The sequence below is a fragment of the Dama dama genome, chromosome X (assembly GCF_033118175.1).
Source record: "Dama dama isolate Ldn47 chromosome X, ASM3311817v1, whole genome shotgun sequence".
Classification (NCBI taxonomy): Eukaryota; Metazoa; Chordata; class Mammalia; order Artiodactyla; family Cervidae; genus Dama; species Dama dama.
Genome location: NC_083714.1, coordinates 73,148,538 through 73,176,199, shown reverse-complemented (window position 1 = coordinate 73,176,199; position 27,662 = coordinate 73,148,538).

Genomic DNA, 27,662 nt, shown 5'->3' with positions numbered 1-27,662 from the left:
ACCCAAGGACAAGTTAGTAAGAAGCAAAAATTACCTAAGGATAACCACTTTTATTTTCCCCATCATTCTTCACTCCACATTTCTGAGCTCTGTAATTTATAAGAAAACAGAATGACTGAGTAAATTAACAAGAATCATTGAAGCATAGATGTAAATGTGTAAAACAGTTTTGGGTAGAGTAGATGCTAAAGTCAGCATAAATAATGTGCTTAATGAACTTTAGTTGGAGCACAGTTTATAATTAGGATATGGAGCACAAATATTCCTGAGGTTGGCAGTAGGAGTTGACAGAGAATGAAGAGTCAGGGGCAAAGTAAAGACAATCTCCAGTTGGAAATATCTAATGAAAGCAAAGCTTGTTTCTGATACAATGTGCAATTTTCCATCTTCCCATATAAAACCCATGCTATTTCTGGAAGATATTTTGCTCACCCTTTTCTCCAATCCACTCAATACACAGATTTTTCTGTTTCTCTTTTGGAGTTTACACTGCTTTTTGAAAAGTCTTGCTTATTAATTGATCATGGGTACTTGTAACTACATTTGTTTTCTTGAGATGTTGCTAACTATTCCCATCACTTGCTAATTAAAAAAAAATAGATCTGCAATTCAACATGTCACAGAAAGAAAAGAAGCTTTATTCCTCTTAGTATCTCAGAGTTGATTAAAAGCTCGTAAAGAAAATATATATGGTCTGGACATTCAAGATTAAAACTTCCTTTTTTTTCCATTTATTTTTATTAGTTGGAGGCTAATTACTTTACAATATTGTAGTGGTTTTTGTCATACATTGACATGAATCAGCCATGGATTTACATGTATTCCCCATCCCGATCCCCCCTCCCATTAAAAGTCATGCTCAATACAATAAATTTGAATTTAATTTTTATACAGTCTATTTCCAAAATTAGCATTGAGAGTAATTTTAGCTAGTGGTTTTTTTTTTTTTTTTCTCACATATAATGTTATCTTCAATTCCACATACACACTAATTTGATGTTTTGGTTTTGCACTGTTTACTCTCTAATTAAAAAAATAATTTCTAAGCTAGGTATGCATTCATGCAGATATAATAACTTATAAATAACCAATCAAGGTATTTTTATAATATCATACTTCTGAATTTTGCAACATCCTTGGTCAGCATTGTGAAAGTGTGTAGTTGTTACATAGAAAAATAATACCAAAATCTCTAGTTTAGATTTTGAAACTAAACTATACCTTGTTATCTTGCACTAACCTGTGCTTTTACCCATCAATGTTACAGTGGTAAGCTGAAACTTGCTATTTCACTGTTTGAACTTTCATTTCTGTGATAACTAGCAAATTTGAACTGTTTTTTTAAATTAGTTAATTAATGCAGTCTGTCCTCTAGAATGTTGCAAAAGTATGACTTTAAGGCATCTCATTTTCTAATTCTGTATTTGATGACCTCTTATACACCCCTGTCTTGGTGACTTTGTTGTAGCTCCTTTGTCTGGGCAACACTAGATTCCATGTTTTTTAATCAGAGAAAATGCCTTGATCCAATTAAAAGTTACAACAGTCATTCTACATGAATAAATAAGCACTCTAGATTTTTCAATATATTTATATAAGCTATTAATAGCTTGATATCATTCCTCAGTTTCTAATCACCATAGCATGTGCAAGAATACACATATACATATATTTTCACCTTGTGAGTCTGATATGTATCTAATACTTGGTATATGCTAAGTACTGTTCTAAATATATTAACATACATTGCATATGTTAATTCAGGTTGTCCTCTCAACAACCTTATGAGGTAGATACTATTATTATTGCTGTTGCTGTTTAGTTGCTAAGTCATGTACAACTCTTTTGGGACCCCAGGGACTGTAGCCAACCATGCTCCTCTGTTCATGAGATTTCCCAGGCAAGAAGACTGAGTGGGTTGCCATTTCTTTCTCTAAGGAATCTTTCTGACTGTGGGATCAAACCTTCATCTCCTGCATTGACAGGGGGGTTCTTTACCACTGAGCTACTGGGGAAGTCCCCGAGATACTATTCCTTTTTTTTCTAAAACTGGGAAACTGAAACTTGGAGAGGTTTAATGTAACTAGTCCAAAATAAGACATTTATTAAACAATGGAACTAAGATTGGATGGCCACAGTCTTGTTAAAAATATAGAAATAGATCACAAGAATCAGTGACAAGATAATAAGGTAAAATTGCATGGATTTACAAACATGGGTAGAGAGACAAGACTTTGATGTATTTCTCCACTTTGGTCATTCTTGTTCTTTATTTTTTGTTTTCCTCTCCATTGGTCCTTCCACAAAGGACAAATATGCTAAATCTGAGTGCAAATAAGTTATTGATAAGCTTTTTCTTTTCCAAACTGAAATTTTACCAGAATAAACTATAGAGTCAGAGAGATGACAATATGAGTAAGAAATATCTTCACACACTACAAGTGTTGCTTCTCTGATCCTGGAATGAAGAACATGGAGAGAGAACAGGACAAGGTTATGGCTGTGGATTTCCTGGATTCCCTCTCAGGGTTTAGAAAGAAGGAAAATTCAACAATAATAGTGACAACAAACTAGCAGTGAAATAAAGATATACAAATAGCTTTGACAAAATTTAAGAAAATCAGGATGTTTCTTGCTTTTCTACTCATACCATGAATTTTCTATAAGCTTGTGTTTGACACAGTTTGCATCCAATATGGCACAGTTACAGTAAGTTATCTTGAGTTGAGAAGAAGCATTGAGTTCATAGACTTAAGGCAAAGCCTTACACTTAAACTTGGTGCAAAGAAAGCAGCTAAGAAACCTTTGGTCGTAAAAGGACACTAAGATAACCAAAATGGTGGGCAAATTAGCCCATATCTTGGCCCATAACAGAGTAGAAGAAAGTGGGCTCAGGTAATTCAAAGAAAATATAGTGAATACAGAGAGACACAGGTAAATTAAAGGCAATATAGTGAGTTCAGGTAGCATCAAATGTCTCTTCCCTAAAACAATAAGAATGTTTATATAAACTTTCTCCTTTTCCCAGATGTCATCCTAGGAAAGAATCACTGCAAAGCATGCCCATTGATAAGGGTAAGAAACTCCTCACAACTGAATTGCATAAGGAAGTAACTGAGGTTTGATCTAGATAGAGCTGTCAAAACATTTGAATTTTGCTGGAGAAAGGACTTATTTAACTTGAGTATAAGGCAATAGGCTAGAATAAGATGTCTGCTCCAGGAGAAGTGAGGCTTGACAGAGACTTTGTCTTCAGTTACATCAAATAAATAAATTGTTATTAATTTATACTCATCAGAGTTTAGAATATTTTAATTTCAATATAATATCTGTATTAAATACATAACTTTGAGCATTCAAAATAAATGCCATGCATGGTCAAAAGCAATACAGCTTTCACTTTGTTAATGCATAATTTAGGGTGACTAATGTTTCTTGAAATAAGTATGCAGTACAGTTGGACGTAAATTATCCTTTTTACCTATGGTTATTATCCTTGCAGCAGGTCTTTATTGCTCCAAAGATCTGTGACCTAAGTTCAATACAGGTGGAGATGTTTCTAGGGAAGTATTTCTTCAATGATTCCTTGTTTTTCATTTCAAAAACAATCTTTTGAATTGCTGCAAATCAAGGAAAGCTTCTCATTTTTGGCTATTCACTTAAAGAAATATTATCATGTGTTAACATTGGCCACGATTAGTTTGCAGTTAGAAATTTGAGTTTTGTCCATGACTATGGAGAATCCCTTGGTCTGCAAAGAGATCAAAGCAGTCAATCTTAAAGGAAATCGGTCCTGAATGTTCATTGGAAGGACAGATGCTGAAGCTGAAGTTCCAATAATTTGCCACCTGTTGTGAAGAACTGACTCCTTAGAAAAGACCCTGATGCTGGGAAAGCTTGAAGGCAGGAACAGAAGGGGACAACAGAGGATGAGATGGTTGGATGCCATCACCGATTCGATGGTCATGAGTTTGAGAAAGCTCCGGGAGTTGGTGATGGACAGATCGCAAAGAGTCAGACATGACTGAGCGACCAAACAGAGCTGACTGATGGAGTGACAAATCAAGCCTTCATCAGTCAGAGTTATCCTGTACACCTAATTAAGATGTGAGAAATGACAGTCATAAATGTCTCTAGAATTTGAAGCCTGAAAATCTGGGGAAATAAATGTGGCATTAGCAAAAATGAGAATAATGGAGAAGGAAGCACTACAGCTTCCCTATAACAAATAGGAAAGCGTCAAGATTTGTGGGACCAACAAAGCATACATGATACTAGAGCTCATGAGGTAGTCATTTCTAGACTCTTATGTTAACATCTCTCCACTGAGTTCATATATTATTATACCTTTCCTCCCAGCAGACCTGCACTCCACAACAGATGCATGACTATATCTAAAATATTGTAATAAACTGGCCTCTAGCTGTAGTTTAAGTAACATATTTTATTTTTCTTTCCTTTGGACAGTGTAAAATTAAAGCTGTCTGAGAAACTGTAAAAATTGCCAGATGTTCATATATATTCTTTTGAATTCTCTCAGGAAGAAATTGTTTCTCAAAGAAAATAACAATGTTTTCTGTGAAATTGTTCTTTAAAAAGTTGCCTAAATTGATTGTGCTTCCCCATGTTCCCCTAGATGTGAGAAGTAGGACAATCTTTTGTTCGTGTGCATGCTTGCTCAGTCACTTCAGTCGTATCTGGCTGTTTGCAACCTTATGGACTTAGCCCACCAGGTTCCTCTGTCCATGGGATTCTCCAGGCAGAAATACTAGAGTTGGCTGTCATGCCCTCCTCCAGGGGATCCTCTCAACCAAGGAATCACATCCACATCTCTTGGGTCTCTTGCATTGCAGGTGGATTCTTTACTGCTGAGCCGCTGGGGGAACCCTAATCCTTTGACTACATGATTTTTATGAATGAGGTACCAGTGGATTACAGCTTTCAGCATATCTGTGAGATAGACTATACTGATGAGTAGGTAGTTGGGGTTAGTGAAGAATCATATGGTACTTGTGCTGTTGCTTCTTCTGACGTTATCTCCATGCCTAATTTCATGAAGTTATTGTCTAGCTTAGAAATGTCCTCATTTTTAGCCACTTCTCCAAGAAATGTAGAGAGTTTATCAACAGATTAAATACTTTCCATTTCCCTGTCACCATTTCTAAACAGAAATTTAGAGGTTTGTAGCTGACTTACTGCATTTCTTAAAATATCAGGCATAGTATTATGTCTGGGCATTTGATAGGGATTTATTTAATGTAATTTGCCAAATGCAATTTATGTGCTTCCACAGGAAGAAAATCAAATGTGGAGACAGGAAAGGAAGTAATAGTAGAAGCAGGGTAATGGAAAGAATAGCAGTTGTGTCAGTTGAGTTCTCTGGGAAGAAGATGCTGAAGGAGAAGTAGAAATAAGATAAGGTTGGTGAGGGAATAATATCTGTGAATATGGAAATAGGAGGGAGTAGGATTTCGCAGGAAAAAAACCTTTAGACTACAATGCAGATCTGACACCTGTGAAATGAAGAAAGGAGGGCATAAGACTGAGAAGAGAGACCCTCAGATCATATCATGCAGAACTGCTAAAGTCTTATCCAAACCAGGAGGGAGTTGCCAAGAAAAGATTTCCTGTTTGAAAGATCCCATATTGGTCATAAAAGGCCATCTTCATTAATAACACCACCATTCGTAGTACTGGCTGAGGTCTAATCAGAAAAAGTGCAAGCTCTTGTTTACCTTGTCCTATCAGAATGATGTCATTAATGTGACAAATAAATATGATGTTCTGCAGTGTATAAGGATGTCTTCAGATTATACTATGGCAAAGGAAGGAAAAGTTACCAGAGCCATGAGAGGAAGCTGTAAATGTATTTTTTATCTGTTCTATGTGATTATGAATTGTTTCTAATCTCTCTTCTGACTGGAATAGAAAAAGAGCACATTTGCTAAATCAATAGCTCCACACCATGTACCTGTACTATGCTGTGTTGTACTCAGTCATGTCTGATTGTTTGCAACCCCATGGAATGTAGCCCACCAGGCTCCTTTGTCCATGGAATTTTCCAGACAAGGATAATGAAGCAGGTTGCCATTTCCTATTCCTGGAGAACTTTCTGACCCAAGGATCGAACATGAGTCTCTTGCATCTCCTGCATTGACCATTACCACTGCACCACCTAGGAAGCCTCACCATGTATCTGGGGCTCTATTAAGGTACTCTAGCAAAGATACCACACATGGCATTGACAGGTATTATTTTCAATTACTATGTACTTGAGCTTGTCCCTACAGTCATGTATGACCCTTTGCTACCCTATGGACTGTAGCTTGTCAGGATCCTCTGTCCTTGGGATTCTATAGGCAAGAATACTTGAGTAGGTTGCCCTGCCCTCCACCAGGGGAACTTCCCAACCCAGGGATTGAATTTGCGTTTTTTATGTCTCCTGCATTGGCATGCAGGTTCTTTATCACTAGCATTAGAGATGGAGAATTATCATCCCCATGGATGTTAATGAAACCCGATCTGTTACTGCCTCTATTACCCAGAGCCCTGTCTTGCAGAGAAGAGCCATCATTGAAGTGTGTAGTGAAGCTGGTGACCCTCTCAATAGCACATTCATGATAGTTTCAATGAGTGGTGTGTCCTCTGGGATATAATCTTCTGCAGGATCATCTGGCCTCACATTACACACACACACACACACACACACATATATATATATAATTATATAAATTATAAATTTATATTTATATATATAAATTATATATAATATAATATATATTTATATAAAATATATTATATTTATAAATTATATAAAGTAATATAAAATAAATATATAAAATAATATAAAATAAAAATGTAAATAAATTATATATATATTATATCATATTATTTCATATATCATCATTCATTGTATCATATAAATTATATTATATTATATCATATATCATATATCATATTTTATATATAATATATATTATATATAAATATATAAAATTTTTATATATTATAAAAATATAATTATACTTATAAATTATATATATATATATATATTCCAACAGATTGAATTTCCTGAGCCTCCTTCATTCTTCTCTTATCACTAGCTAGAGCAATTCAGATATTCCCACTTCCCTGAGCATGAGTCATCATTTTCTCTGATTTAGAGACTATTTTAGCAGTGAGTTTGCCTTATCTGCTGGAGGCTTTATCAGGTATTAGATAGAGCCTTTATCTTGAGAGAGGCTCAAAGTCAAGCCATTCTCCTTTATGTAGTTTTATCATCTGAGCCATTGATCAAGCACCCCAATAATCCAAACCCACAAATATTCCATGGCTACAATGGAGTTATGTTGAGTGTTATTCTTAGTTACTAGCATGTGATATGAGTGCAATTGTGCAGTAGTTTGAGCATTCTTTGGCATTGCCTTTCTTAGGGATTGGAATGACAACTGACCTTTTCCAGTCCTGCGGCCACTGCTGAGTTTTCCAAATTTGCTTGCATACTGAGTGCAGCACTTTCAGAGCTTCATCTTTTAGGATTTGAATTAGCTCAACTGGAATTCCATCACCTCCACTAGCTTTGTTCATAGTCATGCTTCCTAAGGCCCACTTGACTTCACATTGCAGGATGTCTGGCTCTAGGTGAGTGATAACACCATCGTGATTATCTGTGTTATGAAGATCTTTCTTGTACAGTCCTTCTGTGTATTCTTGCCACCTCTTCTTAATATCTTCTGCTTCTGTTAGGTCCATACCATTTCTGTCCTTTATTGTGCTCATCTTTGCATGAGATGTCCCTTGGTATCTTTAATTTTCTTGAAGTGATCTCTAGTCTTTCCCATTCTATTGTTTTCCCCTATTACTTTGCATTGATCCCTGAGGGAGGCTTTCTTATCTCTCCTTGCTATTCTCTGGAACTCCGCATTCAAATGGGTATATCATTCTTTTTCTCCTTTGCTTTTTGCTTCTCTTCTATTTACAGCTTTGTAAGGCCTCCTCAGAGAGCCATTTTGCTTTTTTGCATTCGTTTTTCTTGGGGATGGTCTTGATCCCTGTCTCCTGTACAATGTCATGAACTTCTGTTCATAGTTCATCAGGAACTCTATCAGATCTGCCCCTTAAATCTATTTGTCACTTCCACTGTATAATCATATGGGATTTGATTTAGGTCATACCTGAATGGTCTAGTGGTTTTCCACACTTTCTTCAATTTAAGTCTGAATTTGGCAATAAGGATTTCATGATTTAAACCACTGTCAGCTCCCGGTCCTGTTTTTGCTGACTGTATAGAGTTTCTCCATCTTTGGCGGCAAAGAATATAATCAATCTGATTTTGGTGTTGGTCATCTGGTGATATTCATGTGTAGAGTCTTATGTTGGTGGAAGAGGGTATTTGCTATGACCAGTGCGACGTGAACCCTGAACTTCCAGATGTTCAAGTTGGTTTTGGAAAAGTCAGAGGAACCAGAGATCAAATTGTCAACATCCACTGGATCATTGAAAAAGCAAGAGAGTTCCAGAAAAAAACATCTATTTCTGCTTTATTGACTGTGCCAAAGACTTTGACTCTGTGGATCACAAACTGTGGAATATTCTGAAAGAGATGGGAATACCAGACCACCTGACCTGCCTCTTGAGAAACCTGTGTGAAGGTCAGGAAGCAATAGTTAGAACTAGACATGGAACACAGTCTGGTTCCAAATAGGAAAAGGATTACATCAAAGCTGTATATTGTCACTCTGCTTATTTAACTTATATGCAGAGTACATCATGAGAAACGCTGGCCTGGAAGAAGCACAAGCTGGAGTCAAGATTGCCTGGAGGAATATCAGTAACCACAGATATGCAGATGACACCACCTTTATGGCAGAAAGTGAAGATCTAAAGAGCCTCTTGATGAAAGTGAAAGAGAAGAGTGAAAAAGTTGGCTTAAAAGCTCAACATTCAGAAAACGAAGATCATGGCTTCCAGTCCCATCACTTCATGATGAATAGATGGGGAAAAGTGGAAACAATGCCTGACTTTATTTTTTTGGGCTCCAAAATTACTGCAGATGGTGATTGCAGCCATGAAATTAAAACAAGTGTTTAGGGCTGGTGCACCAGGATGACCCAGAGGGAGGGGATGGGGTGGGAGGGGGGTTCAGGATGGGGAACACATGTAAATCCATGACTGATTCATGTCAATGTATGGCAAAACCCACTACAATATTGTAAAATAATTAGCCTCCAACTAATAAAAATAAATGAAAAAACAAACAAACAAAAAGAATAAGTCAAAAATAAAAAGACGCTTACTCTTTGGAAGGAAAGTTATGACCAACCTAGATAGCATATTAAAAAATAGAGACATTAATTTGTCAACAAAGGTCTGTCTAGTCAAGCCTTGGTTTTTCCAGTAGTCATGTATGAATGTGAGAGCTGGACTATAAAGAAAGCTGAGTGCAGAAGAATTGATTCTTTTCAACTGTGGTTTTGGAGAAGACTCTTGAGAGTCCCTTGGACTGTAAGGAGATCCAACCAGGCCATCCTAAAGGAGATCAGTCCTAGGTGTTCATTGGAAGGACTGATGTTGAAGCTGAAACTCCTCCAATACTTTGGCCACCTGATGCGAAGAGATTACTCATTGGAAAAGACCCTGATGCTGGGAAAGATTGAGAGGGCAGGAGGAGAAGAGGATGACAGAGAATGAGATGGTTGAATGGCACCACCGACTCAATGGGCATGAGTTTAGGTAAACTCTGGGAGTTGGTGATGGACAGGGAGGCCTGGCATGCTGCAGTTCATGGGATCTTTAAAAGTTGGACTTGACTGAGCATCTGAACTGAACTGAAATGGTTCATAGTTACTGGCCTGGCAGCCAAGAGAAAAGGCTGTGGCAGCTCCTAAAAGAGACTCTGTTAGAAAGATGGTAATGATAACCCTATATGCAAAACAGAAGTGCTAATTCTTAATAGGAAGGTGTGAGTCATCTTTTTGAGTACCAAGGGATTAAAGGTATTTGAGGAGTCAACTTCATGTGGGTTACCAACCCAGATTCCCCTGTACCATAAATCATAGTCCCAGGGTTTCCCGACAAGGATCCAAATCTCTTTATAGTGGTCTTGCTTTAATCATGCCTTCAAATCAGCATTTTATCTTGAGGGTTTAATTTTTCTGTCTACACCCTAGGGAGATATTATAGCTACTTTGTGGACTGCCAAAAAGGCCTTTTGGTCTTTACAGTTCATTTTTAATTGTTTATTAACTCCCCTTTGTAGAGCATTAGTGTAAGTTAGTAAAAAATCAACCGATTTTGGTGTATTTGTACACATTTATTTCTCCAAATCCTCTACTTTGCAGACACCAAAATCATTACATAGGCGACAACAATTTTATTCATAGGAACTTTCTCCTAATTTATCATCAGTGAATATTTTAGAAATTGTGTCACAATCTTCTGGCAGGGACTCTCTGTGTCCAACATACCTCCTAGAATAAGATACTGATTACCAAATAGGATTTTACCATCTGAATTCTTATTTCACTTATGTCATCACATTGTCTGTCAAGTACCATGGGGCACAGATGCTGAGACAGACATAGAATTGCAAGAAGCTTATTGGGAAGGGTGGTGGTGATAATGCCTAGATGTGATAAAATGGAGAGAAAGCAAGATAAATAAGACAAATCTTAAGGTTACACACAGATACAATTTTCATTGAGGGAAAAGGAAAAGGAAAGAAATTGGATATTTCCCAATTCTGACTGATTCTGGTGCAAAATCTTGGCCAAACACACCGAAATAGTTGGAGCAATTATTTTTCCTTAGTGGAGTTTTTGGGCTTCTATGTCTATGTGCACATATGGTCAAGAATCCTCCTGCAATGCAGGAAACCTGGGTTGGGTCACTGGTTTGGGAAGATCCCTTGAAGAAGAGAATGGCTACCCACTCCATTATTTTGGCCTGGAGAATTCCATGGACAGAGGAGCCGGGCAGGCTACCGTCCATGGGGTCGCAAAGAGTCAGACATGACTGAACAACTTTCACTTCACGGTGTGCTGCAGTTCACTTCACAGTGGGGCCTTTCATTGGGCAATTACTGATTAAGGGCTGCCTGGGAAGAGTGGAGTCTTGGCTCATAAATCTGAGACACATCCTAAAGGCATTAACAGTCAGAAGCAGTTAGGAAATGACATTCTTTGTAGCTGAACTGCAGCTTCTTTCTTCAAATATTTAAACAGTACACCTCTATGGCTATAACAACGGGCTTCTCAGGTGGTGCTAGTGGTAAGGAACCCATCTGCCAGTGCAGGAGACATATGAAAAGTGGGTTTAATCCCTGGGTTGGGAAAATCCCCTGGAGCAGGGCATGGCAACCCTACTCCAGTATTCTTGCCTGTAGAGTTCCATGGACAGAGAAGCCTCATGAGCTACAGTCCATAGGGTTACAAAAAGTTGGACATGGTTGAAGTGACTTAGCATACACACACAGCTTAGCATGCAACAATAAAGGGTAGAAGAGAAAAGAGATTCATAGCGTAGTTGAGTGAGGAAAAAAATATTAGAAGAAAAGTATCAAAGGTAAGTGGAAGATGGCTATCAAATGAAACATACAATGTTTATAATAAATAGTCATGAAAATAATGATATTGAATCATATATCAGCTATTTCCTATTGAACAACACAGGTCTAAAATATGCAGATCCACATATATGTAAATGTTTTTCAATAAATTTGTACTAAAGTATATACTATCAGATCAGTGGTTGGTTCAATCTGAAGTTGCAGAATTATGGGTAAGAAGAGATGACTGTAAACTTATATGGATTTTTTGACTGGGGTGGTGTTTGTTGCCCTTAATCCCTGTGTTGTTCAAGGTCAACTATAATTTGTATTTCCTCATTTAATACAGTATTCACATGAGTTAAGTATTATTACTTTACAAATGTTGAGATACAGAGATTAAGTAACCAAGGTCACAAAATTCAGAAGTGGTTGATCTGCAGTTCAAAATGAACAGTCTAACTCTGTATCTCATATCCTAACCATTATCCAGTACTGTCAAATTATATTTAATGTATGAAAATAAATTTTGCTTTTTTCTTGTTATAAATGTGTCCACAATCATATATGAGTGTATTTTACATATAATATATATCATATATATATATATATATATATGCATATTGATTTATCAAGCTATAGATGTCAATTGTGTGCTTAGTTGTTCAGTCGTGTCTGACTCTTTGTGACCCCATGGACTGTAGCACACCAGGCTCCTCTGTCTGTGGGGATTCTCCAGGCAAGAACACTGGAGTGGCTTGCCATGCCCTCCTCCAGGGGATCTTCTCAGCCGGGGATTGAACCAATATATATTAATGAAATTATCATTTAATTTTCAAATTTTAGAAAATGTGAATTTTTTCTATATAAAGAATAGTCATATTGGGTCATCTGTTTTTATACAAACTGTAATAAAGTTATTAAGAGTAGTCATATTTATTTAGAGAATTAGTATACATTTAACAGACTTTCCTTTGGGTTTAGAAATAGTTTTCTATCTCTTTCAACTTTACTGAAATTGTACAGGGATCCTCTAGACATTCTCTGGGAAAAGTGGTTCTTTATATAGCCTTCTATTAAAATCCTTCACAAATCCACAGATAACTACCAAATACTTTCAATTTCCTTTTGGGGATCATTATGGAATATAAAAGCTATATTTCTGAATATTTTCACTTCCCCACAATGTTTTGATCCTAAAGATGTACTGCTATGCACAATTTTTAACATATTTTCAAAATATTTTGAAATGAACCAAAAACACAAACACAGCTGCTTACATGCCATTAAAATGTATATAAACCTGAGCTATATAAATACCATTATCTAATCCAAAATTGCCACCTCCTGTCACCATCTGTGAGTTCTTTTACAGTAAGGCACTATGTAAAGGGTGTTAAGTTGGAGTATTAATTCTTACTCTGTTTATATCTAGCAAGCTCTTTTAAAATAAAGCTTAAAGAGGCAACAAAGTAGCTATAAGCATTCAAAACAGGTTTTCATCAACTGCTCTTGGAGGTTATCCCATAGCATATCAGTAACACAGATTTACTTTTAAACAAGTAGCACATAAATGTGTAAAAATATGCCTTATTTTTTAATCAAGTTTATGTCTCTTTGATGGAAAGTACATTTGAAAGCCATTTTTAAAAGATAAAGAAAATATTAATTCTGTCTTTCAACTAGTTGTGGGACAGTTACTTTAGGCCACCTCCTCACAAATCAACTTACCCTATGGAAATTGGAACAAGAATATTACACCTGAGATTTTCCAATGAATGTTGCCTCTAAAGATACAGATAGCTTCTTGATAATTAAATCTAACTGCTTATTTAGTTAAGGGGCTTAAAAATGTCCATGAAATGAATTACATATAGACCAGGAGCTTTATAGTGACCTCAGGAAAAGAGGCAAGGTAATTAAGCAGGTGTTATCCTTGATCACAGTATTACGAATTTAACACCTATTATCTTAGATCCTGTTAAAATCAAGCAATTATGTTAACTATATTGGTCCTCAGCATTTGAGTTTTAAATTTCAGTTGTAATTTAACAAGGAAAATAGAACAGAATTGAGACAACGAGAATTTATACAGTAGACAAATTATTTTTCTAGTTGTTGTTTCCTTGCTGAGTCATGTCCAACTCTTTGTGACCCCATGGACTGTAGCCTGCCAGAGTCTTCTGTGCATGGGATTTCCCAAGCAAGAATACTGTAGTGGGTAGCCATTCTTTTCTCCAGGGCTTCATCTCAACTGTGGGATCAAACCCACATCTCCTGAATCGGCAGACAGATTATTTACCACTGAGCCACTGGGGAAGCCTACTTGCATGAGATAACAATGTATATCAGAAAGGAATCATGGGGAAAATGGAGAAAATGATCAATAGAAACTCTAGATTATAATTTGGAGGGCGATAGGTCATTAAGGACAATTTTTTTGTTAAATCCTTTTTTTTCATATTTTATAGTGAATACTTTCCTATATGTGCTGCATATATTGGTAACATCACAACAGGAAGCATGAATTATTACTAGTCTTAAATTTAGAAAAAAATGTGCAAATAAAGAGTTGAAACAAAATTATATTATGTGGTAAATGTAGATGGTCATGTTTGATTCACATACATTACTTTCTATAACAAAGTCAGTAAATATAAAATATATATTACTTTTGTACCAATGACTGGTATTAACAATCAATCACAATCCTTTTCCTCAAGGAAATCAAATGTGCTTTTAAATTCTTTTTCAATAAAGAAGTCTAGGGAGCTATTACCAGTAATTTGGTGCTTGTATGTAGGTTGAAAACTATGTGTCATCCCTATACCTAGTGTTTTGTTTTATTTTTTAGAATGAGTTCCTATTTAATGACCTGACCAAATTGGGTGTATACAGTTAGTAAATAATGGAACCACAGGTATATTTGCTGAATAAAATATGTGTCTCCTGGACCATGTGCATTATTGCCACTTAGAGTATTGATATGTTTATTTGAACATAGAGAATAAGTTTCATTCCACTAAACTTCACTGGGTTTCTTTCATATAAACGTTGTTCAAGATTTGAAAGACAGGAGAAGGAAATGGCAATGCACTCCAGTATTCTTGCCTGAAAAAGTCCATGGACAGAGGAGCCTGACAGGCTGCAGTCCATGGGGTTGTATCACTGAACATGATTGTGTGAGGGTGGAGGGAGATGGATTAGTAGCAATATACTGGTAGAACTAAAAAAAAATAATAATAAAAATAAAAAGATTTGAAAGACAGTATATTTCTGGAAACTGACTTTTAGATAGATTGTCATAAGGCAAAATATTGGCTCTCTATTATGTTTTTGTTCAGGCATGAAGAGAAATCTGCCAAAATGTGAGTAAACTGGGCAAGAAGTGTGAGTATAGAGCATAACAGGAAGCATTTAATGTCAGGCCTGCTAGGATTAATCATAGGAAGATTTGGGAATTTTGTCTTTTATTTCTTTCCATTTTCTTTTATTTCTGGTAAAGCATCATAAAGTGAAAGTAAAATCATCCAGTTGTGTCTGACTCCTTGCGACCCCATGGACTGTGGCCTGCCAGGCTTCCCCATCCATGGGATTTTCCAGAAAAGAATACTGGAGTGGGTTGCCATTTACTTCTCCAGAGGATCTTCCTGATCTGGAGATTAAACCCGTATCTCCAGAATGCAGGCAGACTCTTTGCCATCTGAGCCACCAGGGAAGCATCATAGATCATAAAAAATGCTTACTTTATTATTTTTTTAAATGCTTCCTTTCTATCTCTCACCCCCTCTTTTCTCTATGCAAATCCACTGAAATTGGAGATTCTCTTCAGTGAAAGGAAATATCTGAAACTTGGAAAAAAGATTAAAATTGAGACAATATATATATTTTTTAACATTGGGGATAAATTAGGAGATTGATATTAACATATATACACTACTATATATAAAATAGATAACTAGCAAAGACTTACTGTATAGCACAGAGAATTCTACTCAATGTTCCGTAATAATCTATAAAAAGAAAAGAATCTGAAAAAAATGAACATATATATGTACACACACATATATATATTTCACTTTGTTGTATACCTTAAACCAACACAATATTGTAAATCAACTATACTTTAATAAAAAAAAAAGAGACAGTATACATCAAATATTGTGCTACTGTATACAAATTTAATCTAACAAATTAGAACACTTCTTCTCTAGGGATCATGATTTTATATTTTGAAAGATTCACCACTATGTATGATGATCTCTTGTTTTTGGCAACCTTAATTAATCAACTTCCTGCTTCTTTTCAGCAATAACCACAGCTAAGATAAGATCATGGCATCTGGTCCCATCACTATATGGCAAATAGATGGGGAAACAATGGAAAGAGTGACTGACTTTATTTTCTTGAGCTCCAAAAATCACTGCACACGGTGGCAATAGCCATGAAATTAAAAGACGTTTGCTTCTTAGAAAGAAAACTAACCAACCTAGACAGCATATTAAAAAGCAGAGACATTGGCCTGTAGTTTTCTTTTTTTGTGGCATCTTTGTCTGGTTTTGGAATTAGGGTGATGGTGGCCTCATAGAACGAGTTTGGAAGTTTACCTTCTTCTGCAATTTTCTGGAAGAGTTTGAGTAAGACAGCTGTTAGCTCTTCTCTCAATTTTTGGTAGAATTCAGCTGTGAAGCCATCTGGTCCTGGGCTTTTGTTTGCTGGAAGATTTCTGATTACAGTTTCGATTTCCTTGCTTGTGATGGGTCTGTTAAGATCTTCTATTTCTTCCTGGTTCAATTTTGGAAAGTTATACCTTTCTAAGAATCTGTCCATTTCTTCCAAGTTGTCCATTTTATTAGCATAGAGCTACTGGTAGTAGTCTCTTATGATCCTTTGTATTTCAGTGTTGTCTGTTGTGATCTCTCCATTTTCATTTCTAATTTTGTTAATTTGGTTCTTCTCCCTTTGTTTCTTAATGAGTCTTGCTAATGGTTTGTCAATTTTGTTTATTTTTTCAAAAAACCAGCTTTTAGCTTTGTTGATTTTTGCTATGGTCTCTTTTGTTTCTTTTGCATTTATTTCTGCCCTAGGTTTTAAGATTTCTTTCCTTCTACTAACCCTGGGGTTCTTCATTTCTTCCTTCTCTAGTTGCTTTATGTGTAGAGTTAGGTTATTTATTTGACTTTTTCCTTGTTTCTTGAGGTAAGCCTGTAATGCTATGAACCTTCCCCTTAGTGCTGCTTTTACAGTGTCCCATAGGTTTTGGGTTGTTGTATTTTCATTTTCATTCATTTCTATGCATATTTTGATTTCCTTTTTGATTTCTTCTATGATTTGTTGGTTATTCAGAAGCGTGTTATTTAGCCTCCATATGTTTGAATTTTCAACATTTTTTTTTTTCCTGTAATTGAGATCTAATCTTACTGCACTGTTGTCAGAAAAGATGACTGGAATGATTTCAATTTTTTTGAATTTTCCAAGACTAGATTTATGGCCCAGGATGTGATCTATTCTGGAGAAGGTTCCGTGTGCACTTGAGAAAAAGGTGAAGTTGATTGTTTTGGGGTGAAATGTCCTATAGATATCAATTAGGTCTAGCTGGACCATTGTTTCATTTAAAGTTAGTGTTTCCTCGTTAATTTTCTGTTCAGTTGATCTATCCATAGTTGTGAGTGGGGTATTAGAGTCTGCCACTATTATTGTGTTACTATTAATTTCCTCTTTCATACTCGTTAGCGTTTGCCTTACATATTGCGGTGCTCCTATGTTGGGTGCATATATATTTATAATTGTTATATCTTCTTCTTGGATTGACCCTTTGATCATTATGTAGTGTCCTTCTTTATCTCTTTTCACAGCCTTTATTTGAAAGTCTATTTTATCTGATATGAGTATTGCGACTCCTGCTTTCTTCTGTTCTCCGTTTGCATGAAATATTTTTTTCCAGCCCTTCACTTTTAGTCTGTATGTGTCTCTTGTTTTGAGGTGGGTCTCTTGTAGACAGCATATATAGGGGTCTTGTTTTTGTATTCATTCAGCCAATCTTTGTCTTTTGGTTGGGGCATTCAACCCATTTACATTTAAGGTAATTATTGATAGGTATGGTCCCGTTGCCATTTACTTTGTTGTTTTGGGTTCACGTTTATACAACCTTTCTGTTTTTCCTGTGTAGAGAAGATCCTTTAGCATTTGTTGAAGAGCTGGTTTGGTGGTGCTGAATTCTCTCAGCTTTTGCTTGTCTGTAAAACTTTTAAATTCTCCTTCATATCTGAATGAGATCCTTTCTGGGTTCAGTAATCTAGGTTGTAGATTATTCTCTTTCATTACTTTAAGTATGTCCTGCCATTCCCTTCTGGCCTGGAGGGTTTCTATGGATAGATCAGCTGTTATCCTTATGGGAATCCCTTTGTGTGTTATTTGTTGTTTCTCCCTTGCTGCTTTTAATATTTGTTCTTTCTGTTTGATCTTTGTTAATTTGATTAATATGTGTCTTGGGGTGTTTGGCATTGGGTTTATCCTGTTTGGGACTCTCTGGGTTTCTTGGACTTGGGTGGCTATTTCCTTCCCCATTTTAGGGAAGTTTTCAGCGATTATCTCCTCGAGTATTTTCTCATGGCCTTTCTTTTTGTCTTCTTCTTCTGGGACTCCTATGATTCAAATGTTAGAGCATTTCACATTGTCCCAGAGTTCCCTGAGGTTGTCCTCATTTCTTTTGATTCTTTTTTCTTTTTTCCTCTCTGCTTCATTTATTTCCACCATTTTATCTTCTACCTAACTTAAAACTACAGGCCAATATCACTGATGAACATAGATGCAAAAATCCTTAACAAAATTCTAGCAAACATAATCCAACAAGAGAGAACAACATCGAAACATGTATATTATCTAGGGTGAAACAGATCACCAGCCCCTGTTGTATGTATGAGACAAGTGCTCAGGCCTGGTGCACTGGGAAGACCCAGAGGGATCGGGTAGAGAGGGAAGTGGGAGGGGGGATCGGGATGGGGAATACATATAAATCCATGGCTGATTCATGTCAATGTATGACAAAATCCACTACAATATTGTAAAGTAATTAGCCTCCATCTAATAAAAATAAATTAAAAAAAAAAAAAAAAAGCGGAGACATTACTTTACTGGCAAAGGTCCGTCTAGTCAAAGCTATGGTTTTTCCAGTAGTCACGTATGGATGTGAGAGTTGGACCATAAAGAAAGCTGAACACTGAAGAACTGATGCTTTTGAACTGTGATGTTGGAGAAGACTCTTGAGAGTCCCTTGGACTGCAAGGAGATCCAACTAGTCAATCCTAAAGATAATCAGTCCTGAATATTCATTAGAAGGACTGATACTGAAGCTGAAGCTCCAAAGTTTTGGCCACCTTATGTGAAGAACTGACTCACTGGAAAAGACCCTGGTGCTGTGAATGCTTGAGGGCAGGAAGAGAAGGGGACGACAGAGGATGAGATGGTTGGATGACATCACTGACTCGATGGCCATGAGTTTGAGCAAGCTCTAGGAATTGGTGATGGGCAGGGAATCCTGGCATGCTGAAGTCCACAGGGTCACAAAGAGTCAGACACGACTGAGCGACTGAACTGAACTGAAGATAGAGGTATAAATTATCCTTTTAAAAATCATGTCGATGTATGGCAAAAACCACCACAATATTGTAAAGTAATTAGCCTCCAATAAAATAAATTAATTAATTAAAAAATGTCAAGCCTGTAGATATCCAAATAAAACCTACAGAAAAGTTTCATAAAGGATACCAAAAATAATGCAAGGGAAAAAATAAAATTATGTTGTCTCATATGACAAGATTTTCTTCTTCTTTAACGATGAATAATATTCCATAATGTGCATACATCACATTTCCTTATCCACTCACCCAAAATTGAAAATTTATGTTGTTCCCTTATCTTGGTTATTTTGAATAATGCTTCAACTAACATGGGAGTGCAGATAGCTATTTGAGATACTGTTTTCAACTTTTTGTGTATCAATAACACCTCAATACATTTGTTAGAAATGTAAACTACAAGCTCACATACACAATATAAAGGCACAACAAAAAATAAAACCACTTTTAGGTTTCTAAGCTTGAATACCAATGGGATATCTATTTCCAAACACGGCTACTCTATTTTCTCAGATATGGGATAATAATCTACAGTAGGGTCTCTTCCTGTCATTTGCCTGTTTGGTGTCTATCATTTGTTGAGTTACAAAGCACGAATGCTTATACTAATGCATCAATTTTTCTTTTGTCCTCTCAGTTTACTGTAATTCTTAACCAATTGCTTGCTGATCCAGTCATCCTTAAAACAGTTATTGACATATTTGAGGCATCAGTTCATCTTTTACTACATCTGCACAGAAATTCCTCAGTCTGCAATTAATGACTGTTATAGGACACTACAGAGAAAGTAAACTATCTTATTTCTTAATCTCATTTTTATTTATTTTAAAGTTTAAAACAAGGCAACAGCATTATCTCCTGGTTGGCTAACTTTTCTAATTTACCTATGGAGAACATTGTTTCAGTTCCCTTTTCTAGCATTAGGCTCAGTTATTTCTAAATGTTCTTTTCATTTCATATACGGCAGCTATTTTCTCTCCAATCTCTCTGGTCCTAAAATACTTTATAGGCTTAACTTAAGGAAATGGCAACCCACTCCAGTATTCTTGCCTGGAAAATCCCATGGACGAAGGAGCCTGGTAGGTTACAGTTCATGGGGTCGGGTCGCAAAGAGTCGTACATGACTGAGTGACTTCACTCTATGGTAGCCAGCGTCTATTTGAAATCTCTTAAAGCATAGTAAATTGCAGAAATTTTATTTTAAAGTACATGAAACACAATGTTCTTTCTTACTACAACTTTATTAGATTAGCACTACTTTTCCAGATTTCTACTTCAAGTGTTTGCTTATTCTCATCCTTTCATTTAGGACACTAAAGTTCAGTTACCATTGAACTGTTTGTAATGTAGTTTACTATTTGCATATTTATTTAATCGAATCCTTCTGTCATATACAATTTTATCCATGTGAAAATTTATTTTATCTTAGATTAATAAGGATTTAGGGGATAGATTAAGTTCTTTGTAGTTTTATTTATATAGCACCTAAAAGTACATAATAATTAAATATAGAAATGGCCTTCTTAATGATAATAATGGTGACTTAGACACCAGATTAAATATGACAAATTTCATTACTGTTTATTTTAATGGATTTTAAGAGCATGTGTGTATATGTGGACATTATATAGGAATCTGTGAAATGTTATTGCTGTTTTTGTGTCAGGGAAGAATGACACTCAGTACCCTCCAAAGTTATCTTCCTAAGAGTACCTTGGGCTTCCCTAGTGGCTCAGATGGTAAAGAATCTGATTACAGTGTGGGAGGCCTGGGTTCAATCCCTGGGTTGGGAAGATCCTCTGGAGGAGGAAATGGTAACCCACTCCAGTATTCTTGCCTGGAGAATCCCCATGGACAGAGGAGCCTGGCAAGCTACAGTCCATGGGGTTGCAAAGAACTAGACATGACTGAGCAACTAAGCCCAGCACAGTAAGAGTACCTTGTGTACATTTTAAGTGATATTATTTGATAGTTAACTGATGGTTCAATTTAACTCTCTGGAGCTCTGAAACTTGGTAGGACTATTTCTCCACTCATTCACTGCATCTTATTTAACACATAGTAGAGCTCCAAAATTATTTGTAGAATCAATGAATTCACTATGAGATTTATTACATCTCTCTTAAGATAAAAGATGTAAAATTTCTTGAGAGAATCCCTCACACATCATTTCATACCACTACTTAATATAGTTGAATTAATTAAATAAGTATTTAATTATTAATTATAATTAAAATATAATTAATTAATATAATTTTATAATATAAAATAATATGATTTTAATATAATTAATATAGTTAATATATAAATTAAAATATAATTAATTATAATTAAAATAAATTATTTTAATTATTTAATTATTATAATTAAAATAATTATTTTAATTAACATTTTTTAAATTCCTAGTATTTTCAAAGCTATGTGCTGATCATAGGGAGACTTGGGGGTAAAACAGACAAATGCTAAATCAAGGCCCAGGGCCAAATAGGAAAAAAAACCTTTAATTATAGTTAAGAGTATTATTTTTATATATTAATCATTATATATAGTTATACTATTTCAGCCATTATATATTCAGAATTCCAGGTATCATTTGGAAATCATCAACACTCATTAAATCAGAGGTTAAAACTTTTTCTTTGTTTTTCTTCTTAAATTTTAGTACATTTTATGCAAAACTCTATCAATTTTCTCAGGTGAATGGCATACTATATAAATTTAGAAAAGTGTAAAAAGTACAAATTGCAAAAGGATAAAAAGATAGTGAAAGCTAAATTTCATCTTCTCTTTCTAGCCAACAACTAGTTACAGTAGCAAATCAGTGGCTCTTGTAAAAATACAACAAAAATACATTGATACAGTTTTTTAAGGCTATAAGAACCATAAAACAAACACTACTAAATTAACTGAAATTCTCAAGGGGAAAAACAAAAGACTTTTAAGAGTGAGCTCATCTTGCCAAATATTTTGTTCTTTGGAGGTAATTTTCAGTTCTAGTTTTGGGCTTGCCATAGTTAAGGGACTAAATCATAAAAAGAAAAAAAAAAGCTTTTTATGGCTACAGGAGTAGAATGATAGATTATAATCAAGAGTATCCCTAAATAAAATTAACAGATGAAAAATATTATATATAGAATGGATAAACAGTAAGGTCCTACTGTATATAGCACAGAGAACTATAGTAAATATTACAAGATAAACAATAAGGGAAAATAATATGACAAATAACTGTTGATGTTCAGTCGCTAAGCTGTATCCAACTCTTTGTTACCACATGGACTTCAGCATGCCAGACATAACTGTCCTTCACAATCTCCCTCTCCCTGAATTTGTTAAAACTCATGTCTACTGTGTTGGTGATACCATCCAACCATCTCAAACTCTGTCGTCCCCATCTCCTCCTGCCCTCAATCTTTCCAAACATCAGGGTCTTTTCCAGTGAGTTGGCTCTTTGCATCAGGTGGCCAAAGTCTTAGAGCTTCAGCTTCAGCATCAGTCCTTCCAATGAATATTCATTGTTGAATTCCTTTAGGATTGACTGGTTTGATCTTCTTGCTGTTCAAAGGACTCTCAAGAGTATTCTCCAGCACTACAGTTAGAAAACATCAATTCTTAAATGCTCAGATTTCTTTATGATTCAATTATCACATTTGTACATAACTACTGGGAAAGCCATAGCTTTGACTAGATGAACTGTTGTCAGCAAACTGGTGTCTCTGCTTTTTAATATCCTGTCTAGATTTGTCACAGCTTTTCTTCGATGTCAAACACCTTTTAATTTTGTGACTGCAGCCACCATCTGCATGATTTTGGAGTCCATGAAAATAAAATCTGTCACTGCTGCATGTTTTCCCATCTATTTGCCATGATGTGAAGAACTGACTCATTGGAAAAGACCCTGACGCTGGGGAAGATTGAAGGCAGGAAGAGAAGGGGATGACAGAGAATGAGATGGTTGGATGTCATCACCAACTCAATGGACATGAGTTTGAGTAAGCTCTGGGAGTTGGTGAAGGACAGGGAAGCCTGGAGTACTGCAGTCCGTGGGGTTGCAAATAGTCAGACACAACTTGACGACTGAACTGAACTGATTTGCCATGAAGTGATGAGACTGGATTCCATGATCTTTGTTTTTTGAATGTTGACTTTCAAGCCAGCTTTTTCACTCTCCTCTTTCACTTCCATCAAGAGGCTCTTTAGTTCCTCTTGGCTCTCTGCCTTTAAGGTGGTATCATCTGCATATCTGAAGTTGTTGATATTTCTTCCAGCAAGTTTAAGAATTAAGTTTGAGCTGCATCCAGCCTGGCATTTTGCATGATGTACTCTGCATATGAGTTAAATAAGCAGAGTGACAATATACAGCCTTTTAAGGCTGTCCTTCACCATCTCCCAGAACTTTCTCAAACTCATGCTCTTTGAGTCGGTAATGCCATCCAACCATCTCGTCAACTGTTGCCTCCTTCTCCTCTTGCCTTCAGCCTTTACACAGCATCAGGGTCTTTTCTATTGAGTCAGTTCTTTGCATCAGTTTGCCAAAGTACTGCAGTTTCAGTTTCTATACCAGTTCTTTCAATGAATATTCAGGACTGAGTTCCTTTAGGATTGACTGGTTTGATCTCTTTGAAGCCGAAGGGACTCTCAGGAGTCTTCTCCAGCACCACAGTTCAAAAACATCAATTCTTTGGCTCTCAGCCTTCTTTATGGTCCAATGCTTAGATATATACATGACTGCATGGAAAATCATAGCTTTGACTATAAGGACCTTTGTTGGCAAAGTAATATCTCTGCTTTTTAGTATGTTGTCTAAGTCTGTCATAGCTTTTCTTTCAATGAGCAAGTGTCTTTTAACTTCATGGCTATAGCCACCATCTGCAGTGATTTTGGAGCACCCCCCAAACATATAAAATCTCTCACTGTTTCCACTGTCTCCATGTCTATTTGCCATGAAGCAATGGGGCTAGATGCCATGATCTTCATTTTTTGAATGTTGAGTTTTAAGCCAGCTTTTTCAATCTCTTCATTCACCTTCATCAAGAGGTTCTTTAGTTCCTCTTTTCTTTCTGTCATCTTCATATCTGAGGTTATTGATATATAAAACTGAGTCACTTTGCTGTACAACACAAATTAATACAACAATGTAAATCAACTAGACTTTAATAAAATAAATTATAAAAAATATCTCCAAATAAAAAGTTAGGTAGGAAAAGATAATCAAAAACCAAGTAAGAAGACAAGCAACATAAATGAACTGATAAATGACCCAGGTATTGAAGTAAGCCAAGGAAGCTTTAAACTTGCTATTTTATATTTATGTGTGTGTGTGTGTGTAGGTGAGTGTCAAAGAAATTTAAAATAAGATAGGCAAAGTCAGTTAAGGGACAGAAAATATCAATAAAATATAATCCATGGGAAAGAATAAAATATATGTTATAGACTTTTAAAATGCATAGCCTGATATTAAAATCCTTAATATTGGACATAATATAAGTCAGAATTAGGGAACTTAATGGTTGATCAAGTGAAAATATTCCCATTATCTCAAAAGCTAAAAAAAAAAAAAAAGAAAGAAAGAAAGAAAGAAAAAAGAGAAAAACAAGGCAAAGCATAAAAGACATGTGAGAAAGATTTGACTAGTAAGAACAATTAGATTTAGTAAGTGAACTTTAAACAATCATGCCTTGAGCATGTATAAAGAACTCCTTTAATCCAAAATAACAGTACACAATTGTCCTTTTCTCCCATGCTCTGTCCAATAGGCAATAGATCTAAAGAGCCACTTGGTTAAAAAAAAAAAAAAAAGATAAAAGAATGGCCAATAAGCATATATAAAGCTATTCAATACCGATAGTTAACTATTCAAAACTATTCAATATCGTGAGTCCATTTTTCAAATAGGACATGAAACAATGGAATTATTCCAAATTTGGAAAAGAGTATGTCAAGGTTGTATATTGTCACCCTGCTTATTTAACTTATATGCAGAACACATCATGTGAAATGCCAGGCTGGATGAAGCACAAGCTGGAATCAAGATTGCTGGAAGAAATACCAACAACCTCAGATATGCAGATGACACCACCCTTATGGCAGAAAGTTGAAGAGGAACTAAAGAACCTCTTGATGGAACTGAAAGAGGAGAGTGAAAAAAACTGGCTTGAAACTCAGCATTCAAAAAAGGAAGACCATGGCATCTATTCCCTTCACTTCATGGCAAATACATGGGGAAACAATGGAAACAGTGACAGACTTTATTTTGGGGGGACTCCAAAATCACTGCAGATGGTGGCTGCAGCAGTGAAATTAAATGACGCTTGTTCCTTGGAATAAAATCTTACAAACCTAGACAGCATATTACAAAGCAGAGACAGTATTTGCCAACAAAGGTCCTTATAATCAAAACTTGGATTTTCCAGTAGTCATGTATAGATGTAAGAGTTAGACCATAAAGAAAGCTGAGCACTGAAGAATTGATGCTGCTGAACTGTAATGTTGGATAAGCCTCTTGAGAGTCCCTTGGACTGCCAGGAGATCAATCCAGTCAATCCTAAAGGAAACCAGTCGTGAATATTCATTGGAAGGACTGATGATGAAGCTGAAGCTCCAATACTTTGGCTACCTGATGTGAAGAACTGACTCATTGAAAAAGACCCTGATGCTGGCAAAGGTTGAAGGCAGGAATAGAAAGGGATGACAGAGGACGAGATGGTTGGATGGTATCACCGACTTGATGGACATGAGTTTGAGCAATCTCCAAGAGTTGCTGATGGATGGGGAAGACTGGTGTGCTGCAAATAATCCTTGGGGTTGCAAATAATCGGAAACCACTGAACTGAACTGAATTACATTATCTAAAATGCATATTAAAACTAAAATACCTACTGTAGTGTCTTAAATGAAGAAAGAAAGAGAGAAAGAAATGGGAAGGAAGGAAAGAAGGAAGGACATGAAGAAGAAAGAAAGAAAAAAAAAGACAGAAAAAAAGAAAGAAAAATATTTCTTATCCCAAGCTTAGGAGAGAATTTGGAGCAATCAAAACTCATGGAAATTCCATATATATGTGATAGTATGCTGTAATGTTCTTTATCTTTCTGGCTTACTTCACTCTGTATAAGGGGCTCCAGCTTCATCCATCTCATTAGGACTGGTTCAAATGAATTCTTTTTAACAGCTGAGTAATATTCCATGGTGTATATGTACCACAGCTTCCTTATCCATTCATCTGCTGATGGGCATCTAGGTTGCTTCCATGTCCTGGCTCCAGCCTGGTGCACTGGGAGGACTCGGGGGAATCGGGTGGAGAGGGAGGTGGGAGCGGGGATCGGGATGGGGAATACGTGTAAATCCATGGCTGATTCATATCAATGTATGACAAAACCCACTGAAATGTTGTGAAGTGATTGGCCTCCAACTAATAAAAAAAAAAAAAAGATTTAAAAAAAAAAACAAACTCATGGAAAGTGGTGCAATTGGCTTGGAAATTTATTTGGCAATTTCTTTAAAAGTTGTTACCAAGTATTCCCACTCAGGATTTTATCTGAGAGAAATAAAGGTAAAGAGCCACAAAATACCTTCTATAAATTTTTTCAAAGCATGTTATTCAAAATAGATAAAAGGTAGCAATTACTACTCCAGGTGGCCATGAAAAGAAGAATGAAAAGACAAAATGGTACATCTGTATAGTAGAATGATTCAGTTCAGTTCAGTCGCTCAGTCGTGTCCGACTCTGCAGCATGCCAGGCCTCCCTGTCCATCACCAACTCCCGGAGTTTACTCAAACTCATGTCCATCGAGTCAGTGATGCCATCCAGCCATCTCATCCTCTGTCGTCCCCTTCTCCTGCTGCCATCAATCCCTCCCAACATCAGGGTCTTTTCCAATGAATCAACTCTTCACATGAGGTGGCCAAGGTACTGGAGTTCCAGAATCAGTCCTTCCAATGGACACCTAGAGCTGATCTCTTTTAGGATGGACTGGTTGGATCTCCTTGCAGTCCAAGGGACTCTCAAGAGTCTTCTCCAACACCACAGTTCAAAAGCATCAATTATTCAGCGCTCAGTTTTCTTCACAATCCAATTCTCACATCCATATATGACCACTGGAAAAACCATAGCCTTGACAAGATGGACCATTGTTGGCAAAGTAATGTCTCTGCTTTTTAATATGCTATCCAGGTTGGTCATAACTTTTTTTCCAAGGAATAAGTGTCTTTTAATTTCATGACTGCAGTCACCATCTGCAGTGATTTTGAAGCCCCAAAATATAAAGTCTGACACTGTTTCTAATGTCTCCCCATCTATTTCCCATGAGGTGATGGGACCAGATGCCATGATCTTAGTTTTCTGAATGTTAAGCTTTAACCCAACTTTTTCACTCTCCTCTTTCACTTTCATCAAGAGGCTTTTTAGTTCTTCTTCACTTTCTGCCATAAGGGTGCTTCCATCTTCATATCTGAGGTTTATTTTTATTTCTCCCAACAATCT